General features: G+C 41.7%; 1 pseudogene; it reads right to left on the minus strand.

Annotated features, from left to right (window-relative positions):
- Window positions 1-1,199: 1,199 nt before the first annotated feature.
- Window positions 1,200-24,009, minus strand: part of LOC126413105 (myrosinase 1-like) — a 65,568-nt pseudogene continuing 42,758 nt past the window's right edge.

Raw genomic sequence — 24,009 nt, forward strand, 5'->3', positions numbered from 1 at the left:
GTAGTAGCTGACGGAAAGCCATCGAGTGAAACAGAAGTTATGTATGGCGGTACCCAAGAAAGTGTTATAAGTCCTCTACTGTTACTGATTTATAGAAACAATTTAGGAAACAATCTGAGGCTGTCTGCAGGTGATACTGCCATTTTCTGTCGAGTACAGTCAACATAGTGTTAAATCCTATTGCAAAATAATTTAAACTAGACAACCGTATGGCATAAAAAGTGATAATTAAATCTAAATGATAAAAAGTGTGAAATTGTGTACATGAGTACTAAAAGGAAACCATTTCATTACGGCTACACAATAAACCTCACAAATTTAGACGCTGTCAATACAGCTAAATATCTAGGAATTACAATGAAGAACAATTTAAATTGGAACTATAGTATAGAAAATGTTGTGGGGAAGGGGAACTAATGACTGTGTTGTATTGGACATACACTAACAAAATGCAATAGATCCGGTAAATAGACTGCCTACACTGGGCTTGTCCGCCTTTTTCTTTTTGAAGCACTGCTGCGCCGTGTGGGATCCTTACCAAATAGGATTGACGGAAATACCGAAAAAGTTCATAGATCGTTTCGTATTACTCCGAAGTAGGGGAGAGAGTGCCACAGATATGATAACGAGTCGAGGTAACAATCATTAAAACAAATGTGTTTTCCGTGGCGGTGACGTCTTTTCAAGAGATTGCGATCAGCAGCCTCCTTCAGCGAGTGGGAAAATATTTTGTTGACAACCGCTTCGTGGGGAGGAATGACCATCGTAATAAATTAAGAGAAATCAGGGCTTGCACGAAAATATGTATATATTTCTCCCGTGCATTGTTCAGTGGGTACGGTTTAGAAATTGTCTAAAGATGGTTCGACGAACCCTCTGCAGGCAGTTGTGTTTGAATTGCAGAGTATTCATATAGATATTGATTCATGTAGAATCCATATATATTTAGACCTCCTAAGTTTATTCGTAAATTTATCGAAAAAATAATGTTTCTACAGTTCCTTTATATTTATTTTAGCCTTTAATAGGACAAATGGACCTAAGTCTGAGTATGTATTTCGATTTTTATAAAAATTTCAAGAAATGTTTACAGAATCGGATTTATTTTAGATCTGTTCACGTTATCAGTATTCCGACTGGGTTGGTGCTATCCTGTATTTTTCCTATTTTATGCTTCAAGCGAGGCCACGAGTGGAAAACTATGCTGCTTCAGCTTGCTCTTGCTGCTCGATGTTGCTCTTGCTGAAGTGAAGGGAAATAAGAGATTATAGTGCAAACATCTGTTTTCAGAACTTTAATTGTATACGCAGTGCATCAACAGTAAGTAGTTGCAGACAATACATTTACTGCTTCGTGTACAGTAATGCATTTTGTATCTGGCAGGAAACGGAGAGTTAACATACTGATGTACCTCCCACAGGCTGTACTGGTCAGGTAGCTGCTTGCTGCTGAAGACTTCTGCCATGAAGCTGGCCGAGTCTTTCGGCGTCCTCGTCCTGTTTGTACTGTTGAAATACACCTCGTACAGTCCAAACCTAACCCTGCACAGAAAACATGAGAGGGTTGTTTAATGAAATGTCATGATCCACTGACACTTATCCGCGAAGTGTAATGACACAGTGAGTACACAACACACAGCAGTATCTATTAATATAGGCAGTGTTATACAAAAAAATATAGTGCCTCCTAGCATTATTTCATGTATACCAAAATGTGGTCCGCACTTCTGTATTCTGGGTACTCAAATACTAGATGGGAGTGATTGCCCACGAGTGGTAACAATTAATTTTAATGACATCCTTTCTTTCTGTTACTGGTGCCATGTCCTGCAGTTTCGCAGAGTCGGCACGGTTGGGACAGAACTGGCAAGGTGAATTTTAATAGGTGGCCAGATGCCCTTCCTGCCACCACTCCGTACCCCCCCCCCCCCCCCAACCCAAGATGGAATGAGTGTACCCCAGCTGTCTGCATCCAGTCTGCATGGAATAGTGCGAATGTGTTCAGATGTCTGCAAGTCGTGTAAATGAGGCGTAAAGTGAGGACCAGCCCTGTATTCACCTAGTGGAATGTGGAAAACCGCCTAAAAACCACATCTAGGCTGTATGGCGCACCGACTGAAGTCGGTAGTCCACCAGGGGGGTTCGATCCGGGCCTAGCGAACCTACCAGAGTCCAGATGGCAACTTACTAGCGCTCTCGGCTAACATGGGGGGTCCATTCGTTTTTAATAACATTTGGGTTCAAATTTCTTACTTTTACGCAGCAGGTAGGTTATTAAAGTGTTTTGTACAAGCGTATACATTTTGGGTCTGAATCTCATTATATCGTGCAAAAAATATATTTCGATGTTTGTAAATGTAATATCTTGAATGCGTAGATGAGAGCTGAAGTGGATGATTTATCATGTGACAATGATACAATCACAGTAGGATAGTGTACTCATTAGAGAGATGAGGTTTAAAAGGGCATTGGACTAGCGGAACTTTCACACATACTCACTTGAGTCATGTGTATAGTTGTTAGACGTGATTACGCCCGCACGACGGTAATTAACAGACTCTGAATACGGAATGGTAATAGAGCTACACACGTGGGACATCCCACCTCGGAAATCGTTAGGGAATTTAATATACCGAGATCCACAGTGTCGAGAGAGCGCCGAGAATACAAAAGTTCAGGCATTACCTCTCGCCAAGGACTACGCAGTGGCCGACAGCCTTCACTTAACGACTTAGAGCAGCGGCGTTTACGTAGAGTTGTCAGCGATAATAGGGAAGCAACACTGCTCGAAATACTAGCTGAAATCAATTTGGGATATACGACGAACCAATCCGCTAGGATAGAGCTGCGAAATTTGTCGTTACAGACGACCGACGCGAGCGCCTTTGCTGACAGCACGACATCGCCTGCAGCGCCTCTCCTGGGTTCGTGACCATATCAGTTGGACCCTAGATGACTGGAGAGCCGTAGCGTGGTCAGATGAGTTCCGATTTCAGTTGGTAAGAGCTGATGGTAAGGTTAGAGTATAGCGCAGACCGGTGAAGACATGGATCCAAGTTGTCAGCAATGCACTGTTCAAGCTACTATTGACTCAATAACAGTATTGGTAGTGTTTATATGGAATGGACTGGGTTCTCTGGTCAAGGTAATCGATTTTTATTGACTGAAAAAGTTAATGCTCGGCTACTTGGAGACTATTTGCAGCCATTCATGGACATCGTGTTCCCAAATAAGGATGGAATTCTTAGGTGTGTCAATGTGCCATGTCACCTGGGCGCAGTTGCTCGCAGTTGTTTGAAGAACATTCTGGACAATTCGATCGAATGTTCTAGACACCCAAAACGTCTCACATCAATCGCGTCGACCATTTATGGGACATAATCTAGAAGTCAATTCATGCACAAAATCCTGCACTGGCAACAGTTTCGCTATTATGGACGAGTATAGAGGCAGCATCGCTCAACAATTCTGCAAGGAACCTCCAGCGACTTGCTGAGTTCATACCACGTCGAGTTGCTGCACTACACCAGGATAGAGAAGGTCCGACGCGATATTAGAAGATATCCAATGACTTCTAACACCTCAGAGTAAACTCTCTTTTCTATTATTACTCTTCAAGTTTCTATGGTATTCTCACATGCACTTTCACCTTTTCTTCTTCACTGTACGGCGATGGGGATTCTATTTCAGAGGCAATTGGAGTGGCAGCACTTAATCATGAGTGAAATACACTCCTGGAAATTGAAATAAGAACACCGTGAATTCATTGTCCCAGGAAGGGGAAACTTTATTGACACATTCCTGGGGTCAGATACATCACATGATCACACTGACAGAACCACAGGCACATAGACACAGCCAACAGAGCATGCACAATGTCAGCACTAGTACAGTGTATATCCACCTTTCGCAGCAATGCAGGCTGCTATTCTCCCATGGAGACGATCGTAGAGATGCTGGATGTAGTCCTGTGGAACAGCTTGCCATTCCATTTCCACCTGGCGCCTCAGTTAGACCAGCGTTCGTGCTGGACGTGCAAACCGCGTGAGACGACGCTTCATCCAGTCCCAATCATGCTCAATGGGGGACAGATCCGGAGATCTTGCTGGCCAGAGTAGTTGACTTACACCTTCTAGAGCACGTTGGGTGGCACGGGATACATGCGGACGTGCATTGTCCTGTTGGAACAGCAAGTTCCCTTGCCGGTCTAGGAATGGTAGAACGATGGGTTCGATGAGGGTTTGGATGTACCGTGCACTATTCAGTGTCCCCTCGACGATCACCAGTGGTGTACGGCCAGTGTAGGAGATCGCTCCCCACACCATGATGCCGGGTGTTGGCCCTGTGTGCCTCGGTCGTATGCAGTCCTGATTGTGGCGCTCACCTGCACGGCGCCAAACACGCATACGACCATCATTGGCACCAAGGCAGAAGCGACTCTAATCGCTGAAGACGACACGTCTCCATTCGTCCCTCCATTCACGCCTGTCGCGACACCACTGGAGGCGGGCTGCACGATGTTGGGGCGTGAGCGGAAGACGGCCTAACGGTGTGCGGGACCGTAGCCCAGCTTCATGGAGACGGTTGCGAATGGTCCTCGCCGATACTCCAGGAGCAACAGTGTCCCTAATTTGCTGGGAAGTGGCGGTGCGGTCCCCTACGGCACTGCGTAGGAACCCTACGGTCTTGGCGTGCATCCGTGCGTCGCTGCGGTCCGGTCCCAGGTCGACGGGCACGTGCACCTTCCGCCGACCACTGGCGACAACATCGATGTACTGTGGAGACCTCACGCCCCACGTGTTGAGAAATTCGGCGGTACGTCCACCCGGCCTCCCGCATGCCCACTATACGCCCTCGCTCAAAGTCCGTCAACTGCACATACGGTTCACGTCCACGCTGTCGTGGCATGCTACCAGTGTTAAAGACTGCGATGGAGCTCCGTATGCCATGGCAAACTGGCTGACACTGACGGCGGCGGTGCACAAATGCTGCGCAGCTAGCGCCATTCGACGGCCAACACCACGGTTCCTGGTGTGTCCGCTGTGCCGTGCGTGTGATCATTGCTTGTACAGCCCTCTCGCAGTGTCCGGAGCAAGTATGGTGGGTCTGACACACCGGTGTCAATGTGTTCTTTTTTCCATTTCGAGGAGTGTTTAAAACAGTTCTTATTTATCAGGATGAGCGTGAACCTTCCTAGGTTCTAAGTTAGTTTGGGAGACAGATGGGGCGTGTGGGGAAGATGGAGGCCAACCATTGCTTAACCCTCCCGTTACCAAGCTTTTTCATACCTCTATTTTACCTAGCGGGATATTTGGACTACCCCAAAAGAGTATTGTGTTTTATTGTAATTTTTGTTCTCAGATTTCGTTATTTCCGTTGAATGGGTTTATTTAGTACTGAAAACAGCTTTTCAGGTTATTAGAAGTATTTAATCAGATCACAGATACACAGTACAAATTTTTTTTATATCTTTCACTAAAATAATCTGGTTCAAATGACTCTGAGCACTATGGGACTTAACTGCTTAGATCATCAGTCCCCTAGAACTTAGAACTACTTAAACCTAACTAACCTAAGGACATCACACACATCCATGCCTGAGGCAGGATTCGAACCTGCGACCGTAGCGGTCGCGCGGGTCCAGACTGTGGCGCCTAGACCCGCTAGGCCATACCTCAAGAGTCACTGCAGTAAAATAACACAAGACTTTTTTAAACTTTTCGGTCAAATATATTTCTGCACTGCTTGCACTTCACAGTAGCAGTATCTTCTCTGTGTATATTACAAACAGATTTCTTGCACGTTACACAAAAGGATCTTGTTTTCCGATCTTCGTTTCTCTTCCAATCTTGGTATCGTGGCATTGGTAACTTGGAACACTGGGTCCGCATCAATGCTGTAGGAATTGCAATACCACAAGCTTTCAGTGCATCTTGTACATATCTATGAAGACCGTTGATATTTTTGGCTCTTTCTTTCTTCCATGTTGTCTCTGCTGACTCCAGATGCCAGTTCAGTCGTGAAGAGTTTACGTCGGATTCGATTATTCTTCTTTCATTCAGGAAATCTTTGAGTGTACAGAATATATGCATTCAGCGCTGCAATATCTGTCATTTCCATGAAGATTCTTAGTGGCCACCACGTCGTTCCTCTAACACAACTGTATTCTCTTATCATTTTGTCCCCATCATCTACAGAACTTTTTTCGGTGTTTAATGAAATTTAATTAAAAAAATTAATTAAATAGTTACTTTTTATAATTTTTTTTTTGTTATTTTTTCTTTCTTTCTTTCAGTCAGTACGAACTTTGTTGTAGAACCTATTATTCACGTGTGGTAATAAAAATGCATTTAGACAGAATTAAGTACATTTAAAATTACGTGAACTTAGTCAACCCTATCATGCTGATAAATTCATATTAACTGGTTAAGAATATTTAGTTGAGAATTAAATCCTTTACATAATTCGGCCTTGGCACACATTTTCCAAATGGAGTGGTTTTTTTTTTTAATATTTACTGAATTCTTTCCCGGCGTTAGCTATGGACCACAAGACTGTCTCTATTAGCAGAAAATGGTTAAATATTGCCAAGCCGACATTTAATTATCATTGATAAAACACACTTCACTATACATTTAAGTTATTTGAAAGAACCAACAAATTGTTAAATTTCAACGTTAACTATCCGCTTATGAATGCACAAATGTGAAACTAGTAATAAATTCGGTCAGTCTCAGAATCGCTGTAAAAGAAAAACATTTTCTTAATTCACTGCTAATTTTTATCTGCTCCCGATTTACGGGTTTGGTTAACTTTTCTTAGCGGAACAATTTTTTAAATGTGCCGCCGCTGCAAATCGTTCGGTCGCGGCACAGCCCAGCAACACCAGCGATCATTGCTAAAAATGCTGAAAATTCTTTAAAGAAATATTATAGATGACATGGGAAAGCTAAATTACATTAGTAATACACACTTTTGATCAGTTGTAATGTATTTAGCCGGCCGCGGTGGCCGTGCGGTTCTGGCGCTGCAGTCCGGAACCGCGGGACTGCTACGGTCGCAGGTTCGAATCCTGCCTCGGGCATGGGTGTGTGTGATGTCCTTAGGTTAGTTAGGTTTAAGTAGTTCTAAGTTCTAGGGGACTTATGACCTAAGATGTTGAGTCCCATAGTGCTCAGAGCCATTTGAACCATTTTTTTTGTAATGTATTTAGACCACAAAAATAATTCAACTTACATTAGTTTGTAATTTCTCCTCTAATGGCGGCTAAATCTAGATACAGACAAGTGAAGTCTACCCATTCATAAAATACTACGTCACAGGTTCCTCTCACTATCAGCTCTAGAGGAAGACGACAAAGACGCACACCATGCGGTGTTATTTATATTATTGCTGACCACAGATATATAAGCAAGGTTAGCCATGGCATGGTCTGTTTATACTATTGTCTATTACTGTCATGTTTATTTTATAAGATACGAGGGCTATCCACAAAGTATATTACGTTTTGGAATTAAAAATAAGTAAAATATTGGAAATTTTTTATTATATACAAATGAAAGCCACACTTAAATACTACTTTTCTACATAGTTGCCATTTAAATTAAGGCACTTATTTTAGCGATGGACGAGCTTGGAAATTCCTTCGCCGTAAAATTCGGCCGCCTGCACCTTCTTCTTTTGGGACAGAAAAGGTGTGATTTTTGTGGATTTCCTGGAAAGAGGCACTACAACAAACTCTCAAAGGTATTGCCAAATTCTGCACAACCTCAGAAGTGCAATACAAAACAAGCGCAGGGGAAAGTTTGGCTCAAAGATCTTGCTAATTGACGACAACGCCCGGGCCCACACGGCAAATGCCACTTGTGAAGTTCTCGAATCTTTTAAGTGGGAGTTGTTTCCTCATCCGCCGTACAGTCCCGACCTGGCACCGAGCGACTTCCACTTATTCCCAGCAATGAAGAAGTGGTTGGCTATGCAGCGTTTTGATGACGACGCACGGCTTCAAGAAGAGGTAACCACGTGGTTGAAGGCGCAGGCGGCCGAATTTTACGACGAAGGAATTTCCAAGCTCGTCCATCGCTACGATAAGTGCCTTAATTTAAATGGCAACTATGTAGAAAAGTAGTATTTAAGTGTGGCTTTCATCTGTATATAATAAAAAAATTCCAATACTTTATTTACTTTTAATTCCAAAACGTAATGTACTTTGTGGATAGCCCTCGTATTTGTGGAATAAGTCTAATAGACGATATTTAAAGAACGCAGTACACATACCTCCGTTTGTGTTAACATTCTACATCAACATCTACATAGACACAATGCAGGCCAACGTACAGGGCGGGCGGAGGGTCGTACCACGATTAGTCATTTCGTTCCCTGTTCCTCTCGCAAATAGAGCGAGGGAAAACTACTAGCTATATGTCTGGGTATCAGCCCTAATTTCTCATGTTTTGCTGTCATACTCCTTACGCGCAATGTATGTGACGACAGTACAGTCGTTTGGCAGTCAGCTTGTAAGTAGGCTGTTTAGGTTTTTTTATTGGTAACGCCACCTCTGTATGAAAATCACTGGCTGTGCTGTGTGCAGTCTGTGGCTAGTTTGCATAGTCAGGGCCATTCTTTTGTAGGGAATTCTGAAAGTCAGATTGCGTTGCGCTAAAAAACATTGTGTGTCAGTTTAAGCATAGTCTTGTATGAATTGTTCAAAGGGGAAGTTTCAAGCTTCAGACGCCGGTTCTCTAAATTTTCTCAGTCGTGTTTCTCGAAAAGAGCGTCGCCTTCCCTCGGGGGATGCCCATTTGACTTTTCGAAGCAACTCCGTAACACTTACGTGTTGTCTGAATCTACCGGTCACAAATGTGGCAGCCTGCCTCTGAATTGCTTCGATGTCTTTCTTCGATCTGACCTGGTACGGATCCCAAACACTCGAGTAAGACTCAAGAATACGTCGCACCAGCGTCCTATATTCGATCTCCTTTACAGGTGCACCAATCTTTCCTATAATTCTCCCAATAAAGCAAAGTCGACTACTCGCCCTCCCTACCACAGTTTTCACAAGCTCGTTCCATTTCATATCGCCTCAGATCATTACACCCAGATATTTAAACGACTTCTCTGCGTGATATAGGACACTACCAACACTGTATCCGAACATTACAGTTGTGGCCCTCCTACATATCCACATTAGCTTACATTTTCCCTCATTTAGAGCTAACTGCCATTGATAAAACCAACTGGAAATTTTGTGTAAGTCGTATCTTCTACAGTCACTCAACTTCCACACATAACGGCACCTTCAGCAAGCAACCGCCGGTTCTTGCCCACCCTGTGTGCCAAATAATTTATGTATGCAGAGAAGAGCTGCAGTCCCGTCTTACTGCCCTGGGGCACTCCTGTCGATACCCTTGTTTCTAATGAATACTCGCCGTCGAGGGCAACAAAATAGTTTTTGTTACTTAAGAAGTATTCGAGCCACTCAACTATCTGTGAACTTATACCACATGTTCCTAACTTTGTTAATAGCTTGTAATGGTGCGCCGTGTCAAATGCTTCCGGAAATCCAGAAATATGGAATCTACCTGTTGCCCTTCATCCATAGTTGGCAATATATCATCTGAGAAAGAGGCAAGCTGAGTTTCGCAGGAGCGGTGCTTTCTAAAACCATGAAGATTCGTGGACATAAGCTTCTCAGTCTCATGAAAATTTCTTTTGTTCGAACTGAGAATTCTTTCAAGGATTCTGCAGCAAACCAAAGTTAGGGGTATTGGTCTGTAATTTCGAAAATATGTAACAAAAGAGGATTATTATTCTATCAGGAATGTTTGCAAGTGGATATTATACGACGGTTCCCCAGAAAGTACTGCACCTCATATTTTTTCTCAGTCGAAAACACTGCTACCTATGTGAAACGTTGCGTACGTACTATTTGAAGTCTGCTGAGCGAGCGCACCAAGTTTCCGTCACTTCCGACTGACAGGATGACTGCAACACAGTTTCAAAATGGCGTCTGTAGGTGATGTACGTTACATGGTTGTCACACCGGACATATTGCAGCGAGCTGATGTTGTCATTCGCGAGGACAGACACATACCTATTCGACAGTTGGGGTTGCATCTGTCAATCAGCAAAGGAAGTGTGGATGGAATTATCCGTGCTCTTGGATATTCAAAAGTGTGTGCAAGATGAGTCCTGCAGTGTCTAACGGTGGATTACAAATAGCACAGAAAAAAACATTTGTCTTGATTAGTTGCAATGTTTTGAAGCTAAGGAGAAGGCCTTCTTGCCACAGGTTTTTACAGGTGATGAAACCTGTGTTCACCATTTCGAGACTGAAACAAAACGACAGTCGAGGGAGTGATCAGGGACTGTGAAGGCGTGATTCTCATTGATGCGATGCGAAGAGGCGGTACCATTAATTCAGAAGAACATTTCAATACATTAACAAAACTCAAGGTGCGCTTCGTTCGACTTCGGAGCTACAGCAACCGAGGGGCGTTTTGTTGCAGGACACAAGTCTGATGACTTCTGAACCCATGGCAAAACAGGGTTGGACAGTGTTATCCCGTTCACCCTCCAGCCCAGACCTAGCCTCCTCGGACTTACATTTCTTTCGGCCATTAAAACATCCCATTCGTGGGAGACATTTTGAGGACAATGAGCAGTTGATTTACAGAGTGAAGCTCTGGCTCCGCCACCTGGACAAGGATTGGTACTGACAGGGCATACACGCCCTTGTTTCTCTCTGCAGTAAGGTCATAGAACGGGAGGAAGGTTACGTGGAAAAATAGGGTGTCTAGATAAAACACCATTCTTCCGTTTGTGTAATTCTCATTATGTTCAATAAAGAATTTGTGAAGGAAAAATGCGTTCCATTACTTTCTGGGCAATCCTGGTACGTAGTTGGCGTGATTAAAGAAACCTGTATACAAGTCTATTTGGAATGATGCTCATGCGTGTAGTAATCCATTTGACTAGATAGGTTGGTCGTGTGACGTACTTGAGGAAAGCAATGCAGACCAGAGCCGGAGTCATTTGTTAGCTCTCCTATTGGGGGAAGGGGTGAACGGCCATTGAGCCGATTGTGTCAGCTATAACGTTGTTTGCAGTCACTTTGATCGGAGCTATTTTAGTGCATCAGCTTGTCATAAACTTAATCGTTGTATATGTAGTACGGACAAATGTCACTGAGGAGCATTATGCGCATAAGGTAGCCAATAGTCTTTAGAGAACTGACTGGATGTGGAAGATTAGCTTCCATAAACGAATCAGTGCTCTAGACAATGTCACTGGCAATAACTTATTAAAATCTAAGCTTACTTATTTTGAATATTATTAGTCATTTGTGAAGTCACCATTGCTAATAGCTTGTTCTTGTCTTAAATAAAATTGAAATTAATTCTAATTCTTCTCTTACGGTACATCTCTGTCCTTGTGGATTACTTCTGATTCATTTCAACTAATATTTCATATTATCTGTGGATTTATATTTACACATCGACTGTTCATTAACGTGGATTATCCCTATCTGAAGAATTTTTCTATAGGCGTAATGCAATAGCGCACAACTAAACCTTTATGATATTAGTGGCACCGCTAAAATTATTAATTAGTTGTGTTTTTGTCCATGGTAGTTAGGCAGCCACATGTGGGTTTCCAGTGAAGGTCGATTTCTCTTCTTGCCATGTTGCTATAGAGGGCGATTTTTTGCAGCGTGTTCTAACCTTGGGGATTGAACGATGAGAGGATACGGAACAAAAACGTATAATCAACTGATGTCTGGAAATACATGGTTTCTAACCCAGAGACTACTTATTCAGTCATACATTGTTACAGAGACTGATGTCTAATGCGCATTGTATCACGCAGCTACAGTTACAGTATGTATTGAAAATGGTTTCCATGTGCCTCAGACATGAGTGTACGCTCCGTAGCATGTTCTCTATCACACGTTCACGTCGGCCGTGCTGCATCCGAACAGTGTTAATGGCAGCATGAATACGCCACTCCAGTGTGTCCACATCTGGAATGGGTTCTAGATAAATGGTACTTTTGAGACAGCCCCATAACTAGAAATCTCACGGTTTGAGATCTGATGAACGAGCAGGTCATGCAACTGGACTCCCTCGGCCGATCCATAGGTCAGGGAAGATTAAGATGCATCCGGACACTAAAGGTGAAGTGGGCTGGAGCACCATCACGTAGCAGACACATAGCCATTCGAATCGTCAATGGCATTTCTTCCAGCAAGAGAGGCAAAGTCACCAGCAAGAATTTCCGGCCTGTTAGGCGACGTGGAAGTAACACTGGTCCCAAAATACGGTCGTCAATTATCCTGGCCCACACATTCCGGCTGCACCGATGCTGATGTTTCGCAGTCACCATACCATGGGGGCTCTGCATACAATCTCACAGATGACTGTTATGAAAGCTGAAGAGCCACTTCTCGGAAAGCTGGTCTCATCTGTGTGTAGGGTGAATGACACAAAACCCCGGAATCGTTGTTGTCTGGTGAAGGAACCAGTTACAAAACTGTTCACGATGTGGAAAGTCTGTCGCTAGCAAGCCCTGCATAAGCTGTAAGTGATAAGGGTAGTAACAATTGTCATGGAGAATGTTCCACACGGTCGTCTGGTTTATCCAATACTGGCGGGCCAACTGTCTGGCACTGACACTACGGTCGCCTTCCAGTGTTTATCACATTTCCCTCCAAGTATGTTGGCCGAACTTTTCGGGTACGTGCTTCATGATTTCCTGCTTCCTGAAACGACTGTCTCAGACAAACGGCGGAACACTTTTGCAAACATTGAATGCTGTGACGGCGGGGATATGTCTCTTGGTACAATCATGCTGCCCGCCACCCGTTGCCATTTGCTTTACCGTAAGTGAACACTATGTTGCAAGCTCTCGATGTGAATACGGAACTATTGTGTACAACGCTGTATCACATCCACTAGAAAGTGAGTCAGCGAAGGAAGTTACCAATTAACTTGCCCGGAGAGGGTGCTACGGCACGACATATGAGGGTATGAGGAACAGTACCGCCCTTTAAGAGGAAACAATGCATACTGTAACTGTGGCTTCATGGTACAGTGCGTATTAGGCCGCAGTCTCTGTGATAAAGAAGAATTGAATAAATGGTCTCTAGCATGGAAACCATGCATTTACGGACACACGCTCGTTAGATCTTTTTGCTCCGTATCTTCTCATCGATCAATCCCTAGAGTATGTACACGGTGGAAAAAATCACCTTATATACTAAATGGTACACTACAGCTGACTAGATTTCGCCGGAGACTACAGAACAATTGTTCAACATGTGCAATTGTCTCTGTATTGCTGTTGTCACATAGCTGTGCGTCCATTATCAGAGCTACGTATCAAGTAGATGTAACTAAATACAGTACATCGTATGTGGAGTTCAGTGAATAATTTTATCGCTTGGAAAAAGTTAAACTTACTGGTTATGAAAGAAGGATGTTGACATGGATTGGTGGCTCTAATAAGATAACAGTAGTCACGAAAGTAACTGCTGAATTTAGTAGAAAACTGACATGATAGTGCTTCGTAATCTGAAGCATTTACAGGTCTTATCCTGTGTATATACACGTGTTCTGCATTAAGAGGCAGCTTTCTGGCTCAATACAGCACGTAAGACAGTGAAAATAGAGCGTTCGAACAACAAGGAGGTAATCTGTTTTGTAAGCTGCATTATTTTTAAGTGAACAATAGCAATAGTACAAAATACACGCACCTAACTCACTGCATTAGGCTATCAAAACTTATACGAGATACTAGGAGAAATAAGCGCTGTTAAATGTTCCGTTCATGCCCAGATCATTAAAAACTGAGAACGGGCTCCATCTGGGGAAGGGTGAGAAGAAAGTTGGATGTGGCCTTTTCAAAGATAAGTTTTGGAAGCTACTAGAAGCTACATCTTGATAGCTGGACGAAGATTTGAAATTCCCTTCTCAAGAACGCGAAACAACTTTCGTAGCAACTGCACGATAACGTTTATTAAAAGGCCTATGGAAAATTGTAAACTGAAAGAAGAATAATTATGAGGCGAACACGACAAGAGAAGAGTAGTCTGTTAGGAAATACAGGGAGGTGAAGGTGGTACTAAAGGAGATGTCCAGGATCGGATTACATACTACAACAACGTTGTGACCACTGCCCAGCGCGAGTATAAAAGCTGATCAGAGACGAGTGGGGACTCGCTCTAGTGACGATAGAGGTCGCAGTTGGTGAAATTTACTGAGACAAGCGCCTTTCACGAAGGGCATGTTGTTGCGACCGGTCACCTGAGAACAAGCAACTGGTCGCCTGTTCGCGTGTTACTGAAGTGAGAGTCTATGGAGAGTGGTCGAAGGACTGCGGAATCAGGGGAATGTGGCAAGGTATTGGACGGTCATACCTCATCACAGAACTCGCCGGTGTGAAGAATACTCCCTCTGTAGCGACGGGAAGGTGGCGGTGTATGATAGATCTGGTGTCGAGCACAGTGGCTGTCCAAGCAAATGTGTTTCTGAGCACATTATCCAGCGCACACTGTTCAACACGGAGCTCCGCAGCAACAAAACCGATACGTCTTCTCATGTTGACCAAACGATATCGTCAACTGAGACTGGACTGAACACGGAATCATCGAGACTCGACTGCGCATCGATGGACACATGTCGCCTGGGTGGATGATTTACTTTTCGTATGACACAGGGTCGATAGTAGGGTCTGGAAATCGCATCATAGAGGCGGACGACTGCTCGAAAAATGATTATTCTAAGGGATGCAAACATGACCAGATGGGTGCAATACTGTGCTATAGGTTAGTTTCATGTTCTTTGGATGATTATGTATGATAAATCCTAATGATCTGTCCATTAAAAATTATTTTGGGAAAATGGCTACATGCTGAATTTTTTCATATACAGATGTTGGGTGGTAATTCCTACCCACGACCTTTTACACATTGAGATAATAGAAATTCTTCTACGGAATGGAAGGAGTTGTGATACAGAAACTTCTTTAGTTTGTTTTCAAATTTTTTTTTGCTGTCTGTTTCGTAATTTTGCTTTGCTTTCTGTCGACCTAGTGATTAAATCTTTTTGTCGCAGCATTGTGCAATCCTTTTTGAGCTAAAGACAAACTTAATGTGGTGTAATGACTCTCATTTTACCTTCTGGTTTGTAATTATGTACAGCATTGTTTCGTTTGAACTACAGTGGATCATTTACAAAAGACTACACCAGGGAAAGAATATACTCTGACTAAGGAGATTTAATGCCTAACTCCTTAAACAGATGTCTGCAAAATGATCGTGGGTAAGCACCACATTTTATTCTTACAGGACGTTTTCGAGTAACAGAGACTTTCTTTCATACAGACGAGCTACCCCAGAACATTATTGCAAATGACATTAATTAATGAAAATATTCAAAGTATGTCAACTTACTCAGTTGTCTCTCCCCAACATTTGGGATGATTCGAAGTGGAAATGTGGCTGAAATAAGTTGTTTTAGAAATAACAAAACGTGCTTTGTTCAATTTAAATTCCCGTCAATATAGACATTTAAGAATTTTGAAGTTTCAACCATATTTATTATTTTCTCAGCCTGTATTACACTTGTCATTAGTGTAGTTTCCCAAGATGTGCAGAACTGAATGTCTTTTTTTTTTTTAAATTAAGGGCAAAACCATTCACAGAAAACCAGTCAATGGTACTTTTAAGAACATTATTTACCATGTCTTCTGCTTCTGTGTGCATGCTTAATTGATTACAGTAGCAGTATCATCTACAAGAAGAACTAATTCTGCTTGCTGTATATTAGGCGGAAGATCGTTCACATGTATGGGAAGCATTGGTGGACCTGAGATTAAGCCTTGCAGAATCCCATAAGTGGTTCCCTCGAAGTCAGAATTACGTCCACGGAGTGTATTGGTTGTGTTACTAAGTACAACTTTCTGCATTCTTTTGCTGAGACATGACGTTATCCATTGGTTGGCTATAACATAAATCCCATAAAACCTGATTTGTTGGTTGGTTGATTTGGGGGAGGAGACCAAACAGCGAGGTCATCGGTCCCATCGGATTAGGGAAGCATGGGAAGGAATTTGGCCTCGCTTCTTCAAGACAACCATCCCACCATTTTCCTGAATCGATTAAGGGTAAATCACGGAAAGCCTAAATCAGGATGGGCGGACGCGGGTTTGAACAGTTGTCCTCCCGAATGCGAGTCCAGTGTGCTAACCATGGTGCCAACTTGCTTTGTCATAAAACTTGAATTTAACTAATAGAATACTATGATTTACAGAGTCCAATGCCTTAGATAGGTCGCAGAAAATGTCAGCTGGCACTATTGTATTATTTAAAAATTAGTAACTTGCACCTGTATATTTTTCTTCTTTTTCTTCAAAAAATAAGCATATGTACAAATTAATAAGCGATGTAGTAACATGACTCGTTGCACATCATTACGATCTATCGTGTAAAATGCTGGCCGATGTGGCCGGGCTGTTCTAGGCGCTACAGTCTGGAACCGCGCGACCGCTGCGATCGCAGGTTCTAATCCTGCCTCAGGCATGGATGTGTGTGATGTCCTTAGGTTAGTTAGGTTTAACTAGTTCTAAGTTATAGGGAACTGATGACCTCAGATGTTAAGTCCCATACTACTCAGAGCCATTTGAACCATTTATCGTGCAAAATTACCCATTGCGGCTATCGTACCAAATGACCCATGGAACTAATTGTAAAATTTGGCGAATGAACATGTAAATTAGATGAGAACATTCACTTAGTCATACATGGGACCTATGACAGTAATCGAAGACATGAATGGCTGCTACGAACCAACAGGACATTATTGAGAACCCCTTATATTCCTTGATGATGATGGTGTCACAATGTCAAAGTCGTGAACAGTGGTTCGAGAAGCTTGATAGTGAGCTGACACTCATATCTTGGCCATTAAGTTCACCGATGGAACACATGTGCTACCCTGCTGGGTGCCAACTCGGCAGCCACGAGCCATCGGCAAGTATTTTATGGGAATTGCGTGATCTGTGCGTAAACGTCTCGTGTCACATCCACTGGGAAACCTGCCAATGACTTGCCGAATCCATGCACGCAGAACCAGTGTCGTGTTGCGTTCCAGAGGTGAATCAACACGCAGTTAAGTGGGTGATCATAATGTACTGGGGTCTCAGAATGTATGAGATTGCTGAATGATTGTGACTATAGGACATTCAGACTAGTACAGAGAGTATATAATGTCTTCTGAAATTCATTTGGAAAGAAGTAAACACTACCGAAATCTTCTAAATTATTAAGTTTGGCTTGCATTGGAGTTCCTCCAATGCTCCAAATATTGAATTAGTTTCTGTAAACACTACTAGATCTACAGGGTTATTACAAATGATTGAAGCGATTTCACAGCTCTACAATAACTTTATTATTTGAGATATTTTCGCAATGCTTTGCACACACATACAAAAACTCAAAAAGTTTTTTTAGGCATTCACAAATGTTCGATATGTGCCCCTTTAGTGATTCGGCAGACATCAAGCCGATAATCAAGTTCCTCCCACACTCGGTGCAGCATGTCCCCATCAATCAGTTCGAAAGCATCGTCGATGCGAGCACGCAGTTCTGGCACGTTTCTTGGTAGAGGAGGTTTAAACACTGAATCTTTCACATAACCCCACAGAAAGAAATCGCATGGGGTTAAGTCGAGAGAACGTGGAGGCCATGACATGAATTGCTGATCATGATCTCCACCACGACCGATCCATCGGTTTTCCAATCTCCTGTTTAAGAAATGCCGAACATCATGATGGAAGTGCGGTGGAGCACCATCCTATGGTACGTTTAGCTCCCTGCTTGCTTTATTCGTCGACTTCCGCGAGCTACGCGTGAAACTTGCCCGCACGCATACAACCGTTTCTTCGCTCACTGCAAGCCGACCCGTTGATTTCCCCTTACAGAGGCATCCAGAAACTTTAAACTGCGCATACCATCGCCGAATGGAGTTAGCAGTTGGTGGATCTTTGTTGAACTTCGTCCTAAAGAGTCGTTGCACTGTTATGACTGACTGATGTGAGTGCATTTCAAGCACGACATACGCTTTCTCGGCTCCTGTGGCCATTTTGTCTCACTGCGCTCTCGAGCGCTCTGGCGGCAGAAACCTGAAGTGCGGCTTCAGCCGAACAAAACTTTATGAGTTTTTCTACGTATCTGTAGTGTGTCGTGACCATATGTCAATGAATGGAGCTACAGTGAATTTATGAAATCACTTCAATCATTTGCAATAGCCCTGTATAAGTTCGTAAGCTTCCATTACCGATGTCAATTTGGGTAAAATCCTTTTGAGTATTATATTACTGACGTTTCGACCGCCTTTGTTTTGATTCTCTTCAGAGGGAATAAATTGCTCGCCCTGATTAATATCCCTGTTTAGACGCCAGAACTGAGGGTAATATAACTGCTTTAGCGTTTTATTTTGAGACGTCCTAGAACTCAAAAGGATTTTATTTAAATTACTAGAGATATTTCATTAACTTTGTGGTGACGTAAAGATGTGTGACATTATTTGAAAAATTAACGTACCAACACAGGGCAGCTTAGAACATTTCTCTCCATTTCTAATCATCTGTTAACTCCCGAAGACGAATTGAAGCCATTAGGAAATATGATACATTCCTCAACTTGACACTATGTTGTACCAACTCCAAGGAGGGCGCCATTATTTATTGATAACTAAATATATTTATGTTTTATCTGTATTATTTCATTTAACAGAAGCAAGTATGACAGGTACTCACGTGTATCCCGAGTTCCATTCAAAGTTGTCCATGAGACTCCACGCTGTGTAACCAATTACTGGAACACCATCAGTGTTTATCGCTTCTAGGACAGCTCTGAGGTATTCCTAAAAATAATACCGCAGATTGCTGGTAATGAAATGACATTCGGAGAGTAAAAGCGATTACTAGATTCGTGTGAAAACATCTACTTACTGTAAAGTAATCGATGCGGTCTGTGTCGTTTAGCCCTCCAGAGTTGGAGAGACCGTTCTCTGTTATAAAGATTGGATATCCTGGGTATTCGGTGCTTAATGAAATTTAATTTAAAAAATTAATTAAATAGTTACTTTTTATAATGTTTTTTTTGTTATTATTTCCTTCTTTCTTTCAGTCAGTACGAACTTTGTTGCAGAACCTATTATTTACGTGTGGTAATAAAAATTCATTTAGACAGAATTAAGTACATTTAAAATTACGTGAACTTAGTCAACCCTATCATGCTGATAAATTCATATTAACTGGTGAAGAATATTTAGTTGAGAATTAAATCTGTTACATAATTCGGCCTTGGCACACATTTTGCAAATGCAGTGTTTTTTTTTTTTAATATTTACTGAATTGTTTCCCGGCGTTAGCTATGGCACTCAAGACTGTCTCTATTAGCAGAAAATGGTTAAATATTGCCAAGCCAACATTTAATTATCATTGATAAAACACACTTCACTATACATTTAAGTTATTTGAAAGAACCAACAAATTGTTAAATTTCAACGTTAACTATCCGCTTATGAATGCACAAATGTGAAACTAGTAATAAATTCGGTCAGTCTCAGGATCGCTGTAAAAGAAAAACATTTTCTTAATTCACTGCTAATTTTTATCTGCTCCCAATTTACGGGCTTGGTTAACTTTTCTTAGCGGAACAATTTTTTAAATGTGCCGCCGCTGCAAATCGTTCGGTCGCGGCACAGCCCAGCAACACCAGCGATCATTGCTAAAAATGCTGAAAATTTTTTAAAGAAATATTATAGATGACATGGGCAAGCTAATTTACAATAGTAATACACACTTTTGATCATTTGTAATGTATTTAGACCACAACAATAGTTCAACTTACATTAGTTTGTAATTTCTCCTCTAATGGCGGCTAAATCTAGATACAGACAAGTGAAGTCTACCCATTCATAAAATGCTACGTCACAGGTTCCTCTCACTCTCAGCTCTCGAGGAAGACGACAAAGGCGCACACCATGCGGTGTTAGTTATATTATTGCTGACCATTAACACCTCTTTGTCATCTTACAACATTATTTTGCTCTGTGGCTGAATTTTACATTTTTGCTATCGCAGATATTGACACATTTCGCAATTACATTATGAGTATAGAAATATTACAATCATAAATACATCGAAAATATTACTACAGAAAATATTACAATAATAACGAATGTCCTTTACACAAAATTAAATAATTTTTTGTTAAATAATTACAGTATATACAAATTGCTTCATAGCGGCGTATATAGTACAATTAAATTTTAGTTTATTAATAGTGTGAGTGTTACCAGGGAACGTTACATTGCCCCCTGGCAGCATTTGGCAAAGAGTTTCGATACTTCGACGCAATGGTGCCAGTAACGTTCTTTACAATTCTGTATTTTTTTATGGAATGGCTCTTTTAATTAGTCCCAGGGTTATATATGTTCATGGCTCCCCCATTTGGGCGAAGGCAGACAGGAAACCTGGGTAAAACTGTGCCGGAGCCCAGCCATCCCAGTTGGTTCATGATTAATCTTGTCTCTTTAACAGTCATTCTTTTGAACTGATTTAGCAGTTTGTCATCAACGGTTACATAATATCACAGTCACATACAGTTCAACGAAAGTTTGTTGTGCGATATACAGCAAGGTCACTTGTCCTAGGACATATCACTTAGGTTTTGAAATCATTTAGCACAACGTCACTTTTCATAATGTTCCCACTACCTACGTGTTACAAATCCATCTCCTACACTTGGTAGTGTTCATTTTCTCTTGTCAATTTACAGGTATACATAATAAATGTTCAATGTTTATCAAAAATCGAGTTCATTGACATGTTATGCAGTTTGTGTAAATATTTTGGAATATGTTAATAATGCTGTAGTTGGTGAGCGGTGCGGAGTGGTTGTTGAGCAGCGCTCGGCGCGGCGCGTTGGCTCCGTGTAGGTCACCGCCCCCGGTGTTGACAGCTACGGCGCGGAGAGGCGTGTGGCTGTCTTGTCTGCTACGGGCTGCTGCGGCCGCTGCATGGCTGAGGTAGCCGGATGCGCGTTGTATATCAGCTCGCCCATGTGACATCTTCTTGCAGTGCTCTAGCAAACATGCAAGAAGTTCACAAACAGTGTACTATCCTTATGGGCATTTTTCCTGCTGTGGGAAAAAACGCACACAGTTATTGGCAGTTATTATCCAGTAGGCCTTCACTAGTCTGGTTTGCACAATATTTGGCCAAGAATGCCTTTTCAAATTGCTCATATGTGTCGCAACTGTCAGCTGCTTCGGTTGCCCATAATGCAGCATCTCCTTGTATGTAAGACATAACGAACTGTAATTTCTGTGTATGACTCCAAACGCCAGGCAAAATGTTTCTAAGTCCCTTGATAAACACTACAGGGTGAACAGATTTCTTCTCCGTTGTAAAGATCTGAAACTGTCGGTTTCTAATCAGGCTTTCTTCAATCACTATTTTGGAGTAACATTTGTTTGTTTCGCTAACATTGGTTGCTTGTTCTGTCTCGCAGTCGCAATTTTTCACTGCTGTACTTATATGCCTATCATTGTTGGACCTGGCTGGCGTGACACACGCCTGTGCGACGCCGTGCAGCAATCTGTTTTCCAGCTCCGCAAGACGATGGTTGACATTTCGCTGCCACAGCGGAATGTCATTGTGCACCGCCTTTTTTAGGTCCTGCACTTCTGCATTGGAGCCAACGTCTTTGGCTTCAATCGCGGCGCGCACCTTCTCGTCAATTTTTTTTTTTTTTTATAAATTCGTTTTCAATTTTGTGCACTTGTTCGGACATTTTCTGCTCAATTACTTGACTTGTGTCAATTTCTAATTGTTACATCCTGTTAGCCAGTACACTAATTTCATCTACGATACTGGCGTTAGCTACTTGGATACTATCTACTCTTTCGCTCGGTTCTTGCACCGCTTTAGGTATGGTTTCATAGTTTTGTCTCAAACTAACAATCTCACTTTGCATAGCTTCCAAAGATTGCATTAACTGCAAGTCTCTCTCATGCAGGCGTCGATCACGCTCTGCTTGTTTAGCATCACGTTCTCTATCGCGTTCTGCTTGCATACGTGCAAATTCAGCTTGGAAATTGAGCGTGCACTCTAACATAACCCTTAATGACTGCACTTCTGACACCTCACCACTCTCTGGTCCGTGTCTAGTGTTTGTGGGTGGTACAGTATTTCTACTATCAACTGAATCACTGGCTGGCAGTGGCAACATTTCATGCCCTTCAGACCCCAGATTCTCACATTGTACTTCCTGAACTACGCCACTAACATTACTTTGTGCCCCACTTTCTAACTCGGTATCACTGCTTGCTAACTGTTATTCATTATCCATGTTTATATCTTTCTGACTACGCAATCTAACCATAGTCAACAAAAGAAACAAAATCTGAACTAAATATCCTAACACTCAGGTTTCACTGACATAATCACATAAGAAATGGTCATTTGTTGAAACACACGTATTATATACTACAATGTCTAACTACTCAAATGTCCTGTTATTTTTAAAAAAAGAACACTAACAACAAGCACACCACTAATGATCCGAGAACACTGCACTGAGGCTACTTTACCACCCACAGGACAACTACACTGTAGCTTTACCTTTTGGTGATCTATCTTGGGTGCAGCTGCCTCCTGGTATTGTGGTAGGTAATTAATTTTTCGATATAATGAGCTCTCTTCTTCAGCTTGCCTCTGGGTATATAGTGTTCTCATGCAAAAAAATCATATACAGGTATTACCACACAATATTGGTTAGGCAATACATACAATACATTAAAAAAATATTAATTGTTCTTCAACAAAGTTCTACTACAATAATTCCCCAGTTATCTCATGAGTATTTAGGGGCCACTGCATATTCGGGCCCCACGGTGGGCGCCAATTAAATGAAATTTAATTTTAAAAAAATTAATTAAATAGTTACTTTTTTTATAAAGTTTTTTTTGTTATTTTTTTTCCTTCTTTCTTTCAGTCAGTACGAACTCTGTTGTAGAACCACTTGTTTACGTGTGGTAATAAAAGTTCATTTAGACAGAATTAAGTACATTTAAAATTATGTGAACTTAGTCAACCCTATCATTCTGATAAATTCATATTAACTGATTAAGAATATTTAGTTGAGAATTAAATCCTTTACATAATTCGGCCTTGGCACACATTTTCCAATTGCAGTGTTTTTTTTTTTAATATTTACTGAATTCTTTCCCGGTGTTAGCTATGGAACACAAGACTGTCTCTATTAGCAGAAAATGGGTAAATATTGCCAAGCCGACATTTAATTATCATTGATAAAACACACTTCCCTATACATTTAAGTTATTTGAAAGAACCAACAAATTGTTAAATTTCAACATTAACTATCCGCCTATGAATACACAAATGTGAAACTAGTAATAAATTCCGTCAGTCTCAGGATCGCTGTAAAAGAAAAACATTTTCTTAATTCACTGCTAATTTTATCTGCTCCCGATTTACGGGTTTGGTTAATTTTTCTTAGCGGAACAATTTTTTAAATGTGCCGCCGCTGCAAATCGTTCGGTTGTGGCACAGCCCAGCAACACCAGCGATCATAGCTAAAAATGCTGAAAATTCTTTAAAGAAATATTATAGATGACATGGGAAAGCTAATTTACATTAGTAATACACACTTTTGATCAATTGTAATGTATTTAGACCACAACAATTATTCAACTTACATTAGTTTGTAATTTATCCTCTAATGGCGGCTAAATCTAGATACAGACAAGTGAAGTCTACCCATTCATAAAATGCTACATCACAGGTTCCTCTCACTCTCAGCTCTCGAGGAAGATGACAAAGACGCACACCATGCGGTGTTATTTATATTATTGCTGACCATTAACATCTCTTTGTAATCTTACAACATTATTTTCCTCTGTGGCTGAATTTTGCATTT

Source organism: Schistocerca serialis, chromosome 7 (genome assembly GCF_023864345.2).
Source record: "Schistocerca serialis cubense isolate TAMUIC-IGC-003099 chromosome 7, iqSchSeri2.2, whole genome shotgun sequence".
Lineage (NCBI taxonomy): Eukaryota > Metazoa > Arthropoda > Insecta > Orthoptera > Acrididae > Schistocerca > Schistocerca serialis.